Source organism: Penaeus chinensis, chromosome 42 (genome assembly GCF_019202785.1).
Source record: "Penaeus chinensis breed Huanghai No. 1 chromosome 42, ASM1920278v2, whole genome shotgun sequence".
Lineage (NCBI taxonomy): Eukaryota > Metazoa > Arthropoda > Malacostraca > Decapoda > Penaeidae > Penaeus > Penaeus chinensis.
Window position 1 is genome coordinate 8,744,938 of NC_061860.1, and position 5,000 is coordinate 8,749,937.

General features: G+C 38.7%; 1 protein-coding gene across 2 annotated transcripts in view; it reads right to left on the reverse strand.

Moving 5' to 3' along the window:
• Positions 1–5,000, reverse strand: part of LOC125048061 — a 315,685-nt gene that overhangs the window by 268,356 nt on the left and 42,329 nt on the right. The window contains exon 2 of one of the 2 annotated variants that reach the window (XM_047646692.1): positions 3,810–3,842. The exons of the other annotated variant lie outside the window; for it this stretch is intronic. The gene's annotated coding sequence lies outside the window, so the exon portion shown is untranslated. The remainder of the gene's footprint in view (positions 1–3,809; positions 3,843–5,000) is intronic. 2 annotated transcript variants of the gene reach the window in all.

Here is a 5,000-nt window from a genome sequence, read left to right on the forward strand (position 1 = left end):
CTGCATGAAGCAGGATTCAATTCCGTGATTCGAACCTATTACAAAACGACAAAATAATTTTCCTTTGAGAGTACGCTCCGTTTCAGTCGCTAATCTTCATAACAGTTTCCATGAATGAACTTTAAGATTTATATTACTGTTTCGAGAAGAGAAAATGTAAATGTGATGTACAGAAAGTCTATAGCATTCCAAGTGGAAAAAGTTTTAGAAATTCCTCTTTTTAAAAAATCTGATGCGATTAGCCCAAAAAGGGGAAATATGATATAATATAGTTTAGAAAAGTGAGGAAAGAAAGATAAAGCAAAAAGAAAATGAGGTGATGGTGGTTGGGGGGGGTGGGGGTGTGGAGGAGTGGTCGTGGTGGTGGATGTGGTGGTGGGTCGTAGTCGGCGTGGTGGTTGTGGAGTTCTAGGGGGCGTGGGGGTGGTGGAGGGGGGGAGGATGGTGTGCAGGAGCTGTGTGGGGGGGGGAGGTTGTGATGGTGGGGAGCCGATGGTGGTCCGTGTAGTGGGGGCGTGGGGTGCAGGTGGTGGTGGGTGCTGACGGGGAGGGGGGCGCCGGGGGGGGGTTCGGTGTGGGTGGGTGCAGGTGTGGGCTGAGTTGTGATGCTGTTGGAGCTCGTTGCTGCTGTGGCGCTGGCGATAGGGCTGGTGGTGGGGGGGGTGGAGCTGGACAGTGCCTGGTGATGTATTGGTGCTGGTGGAGGTGGAGCGTGGTGTTGCAGGTGGTGGGGGTCGGGGATGGAGGTAGTTGGGTGGCTGGGAGATGGTTGAGCTGTATGTCGTCCTTACAGGTGGGGGTGGTTGATGTTGGAGGTAGGAGCTCTGCTGGTGGTTCAGGGTTGTGCACGGGGAGGAGCACGGGGGGGTGTCTTGATGCGGCAGGTGCACTGGAGAGGCCGCGGCCGGGGCCGGCCGCCGCCGACCCGGTCCGGCCCCGCGCCCGGTGCCGCCGCCTCCACCGGTGCCGCCGCCGCCCCGCCGCCGTCGCCGCCTCCGCCGAAGGGCCGCCGCCGCAGCACGCCTACGCCGCCGCCTTCCACCCCCAACCGCGCCTCCGCCGGCCGCACCCCCTCCGCCGCCTCATCCTCTTCTTTCTTCCTGCCTCCGCTCCTCCGCCTCCTCTCCTCCCTCCTCCTCCGCCTCCTCCTCCTCCTCTCCTCCTTCCTCCTCCCCCCCTCTTCTCCCTCCCCTCCTCCTCCTCCTCCTCCCTCCTCCTCCTCTCCTCCTCCTCTTCCTCTTCCTCTTCCTCCTCCTCCTCCTCACTCCTCATACTCATACTCATACTCATACTCATCCTTCATTTCCTCTTTATCTTCCTCATCCTCATCTTCCCAGTTCTCCTCTTCCTCCTCTTCCTCCTCCTCTTCTTCTTCCTCCTCCTCCTCCTCCTCCTCCTCCTCATTCTCATCCTCCATTTCCTCTTTATCATCCTCATCCTCATCTTCTCAGTCCTCCCTTCTTCTTCCCTTTCTTCTTCTCCCTTCTCACCCCCCACCCCCACCCCCTTGCGCTTTCTACCTCCCCTCTCCTCCACGCCAGTCCTATTCCCAAGAGAGTTGTCGTCATTGAATGCACGGTTTCAAACACATGCGGAGAGAAAAGCTACGAGTTCGAACAAAGCGAGAGAGAGAAGGCCGAGATACCGAAGGAGAAGAGATAGAAAAAAAAAATGATGATAATGAATATATTCACGGAAGCTACAGAAGGTGAAAATTTCGGAAAGAGAAAAGAAATGTAAAATGAAGGACGCGAAGCTGAAAGAGCGAGAGAAGGAAAGAAAATGCAAGACGCAAGACGAGATTTTTTTTTTTTAGGAATGCATTTGTACCCGGATGTGGAGGAAATGGTGTACAAAATAAAATGCAAAAGTAAAAGGAGAAGAAAAAGGGAATTGGAAGTAAAAAAGAAGTAAGAAAGAGGACAAAATTAAATCAATAAGAATGCAAGAGAAGACTAAGCCATAGACGGAAACCAAATAAAAAGGAAATAAAAGTCATGATAATTACAAAATACGAAGGAAAGGAGGTAAATAACATATCGAAAGTGAGTGAAAAGGAAGAGAAATGAAAGAAGTAAATGAAAAAGATAAAAAGGAAGTGTGAATGATAAGCACATAATAAATAACAATAATTATACCAAGCAAACAACAATAACATATGAAAATAACGAATAACAAATAGGAATTATAAGTAAATGATAATATATAAACTCTAATAAAAAGAGAGGTAAGAGGAAAACAAGCTAAAGAAGATGGACCGAGAAGAGGATAAAAAATATGATAAAAGCTAGAGAGAAGAAAATGTTAATTAGCAAATAATAATAAGAGATTTAGAATTTGCAGATGCGGAAATGTTGAAAGGAAGGAAGAATTTGAAGAATTATTTTGTAAAAAAAGATTGAAGAGAAAATGTAAAATGATGGATTTTTTTTTTTTGTCTAAGATTAAATTGTTATTAAGATGCTTAATAACAACATATCAAAAGTCATTTAATTAATCAAATGAATACATGAATAAAGCAACGCATTTTATCTTTAACACGGAAGATATTCATGCTTTTAGGTCAATGAATTTGTTGGTTAAAGAATTTAATTAAAAAGATTGTAGGAAAACAGTTGTACATGATTGGAAAAATAAGAATTTACATAAAAAAGGAAAGTTGAGTAATTTAAGTAAAATAGAAATAACAAAATTCAGAATAAAAAAAATATATATGCGTTTTGTCATTCAATAAGAAAGGAAAAGACAAATTATAGATAAAAAGGAGAAAGACCAAATTATGAATAACTAAATTATTTATAGACAGAGAGAAAGAAAGAAAATGAGTCACAATAAGAAATTCATGAATAGATGATGAGTAGCGGGAAGAAAGAGGAAACTATAGACTGATAAATTATTGAAAGAAAGAGAGAGAGAAAAAGGCACAATAAGAAATTAATACACGAATTATAGATAAAAAGTGTAAATTTTAAATTAGTAAATTATTGATAGAAAAAAAGAAAGACGGGAATAAACAGCTCACAATAAGAAACGAATAGATAGATTATAAATTAAGAAGAAATAATAATTTGTAAATTGATAATTCATTGATTGAAATATAAAAAAAAAAATCTAAATCAGAAATTGATGAATGGATTCTAAACAGAAAAGAAAAGGTAAATTATGGATAAAAGAAAATAAATCAATAAATCACAATAGCAAATTAATAAATAACTTATAAATTAATTCCCTATTTAGCAACAGGTAACCAAGGATTACAAACATAAGTCTACCGCAAAGAAATTCGAATAGAAGTAAATTTCATAACAGACCCGTGTTTTTAAATTATGAATTACACACGCAATCAATTCAATAATTTTGAGAGTAATCTTTACGTGGATTTTCATGGTCACGAAACTGTTATCAAGAGCCATTGAAATTTAATCACAATCCGTCCGTAACTTTTAATATTCCTGCTAACAATTATGATAATAACAACAATGATATTGATATTAGTAATGATGATAATTGTGATTATACAGCCAATAATAGTGATAATAATAGTGATACCAAAAGCAAGAGTAATCATTATACTTATGTTAACAGCCATAATAAAAGAGATAAAAAGAAACAATAATAACAATAATAATGAAAACTATAAAAATAATGATCTATATGACAGCAGGGATGCTAAAAATAAGAATGGAAATAACATTAGTAATAACGCTAAAGATAACAGTACCAGTAATAGCTACAATAACGAAAATGAAATGATGATAATATGAATAACAAATAAAAAAAAATCAAGACAAAAAAATACGAAAACTTACCCCCTTTGACTATGATGCCGGCCGTTCGCTTTTCTGCAAGAGGGAGAGAAAAGTTTGTAAATCTAGCCGTCTGTCGTAGAAAGGAAAGGTTATTAGTAGGTTGGAAGTTAGAGAGAGAGGGATAAATTCATAGATCGATAGATTTGAATAGGTAAGTTCATAAATCGGTAAATTAATAGATTAATTTATATATATATATGTGTGTGTGTGTGTGTGTGTGTGTGTGTGTGTGTGCGTATGTGTGTGTGTGTGCAAAATTTCATAGATAGACACATACACAACATATAACCGAACAGACAGACGCACAGATATCAATATAAGCATATAACCTGACGTGCGTTGATTGGCAGACCCAACGGAAATAACACACAGGCGGCTAGCGGATGCTCGTCTAAAATCCTGTGCTATCCTCTTACGCTTAAAGGTTGCTTGGCTTGACTCGCTTTTCAAGGCGGACTCCAGAAAGGCTCGTTGGCTAGCTATCTTCAACTCGTTGCCACTCTGAATGCTTGCTCTCAGGCGCCTGTACTTTGCTTTCGCCTCGGGTGGAGTGAGGGCTTATTTCGCCTGGGGTTTATGCATTTTTTTTTTCTTTCTTACTTCCCTTTTATTCCTTTTCTTCCTCTCTCATTCATTTTCTTTCTCTTTCATTCATTTTCTTTCTCTTCCATTCATTTTCACTCTCTCTCTCTCTACCTCATGTGTGTGTGTGTGTGTGTGTGTGTGTGTGTGTGTGTGTGTGTGTGTGTGTGTGTGTGTGTGTGTGTCTGTTTGAGTGTAAATATAACATACATACATATATATATATCTATATATATATATATATATATATATATATATATATATATATATATAAATATATATGTATATATATATATATACGTATATATATGTGCATATATCTATCTATCTATATATATATATATATATATATATATATATATATATATATATATACATACACATATATACATATATATACTTGATTATTTAGTCCTTTTACCAAAGAGACAGCAAAGACATAAGTTATTCTTGATGTTCTTGAAATAAGAGCAAGAACAACGTTATTACTAACACAGCTTCCATCTTGCTTTTATTTACTTTTGCCTTCCCTTTCATCCGGAGCTTTGAGAACAAAGACATCTTTTCATTTATCGAACGGAATATATGTAGGTGGAAATAGATAATACA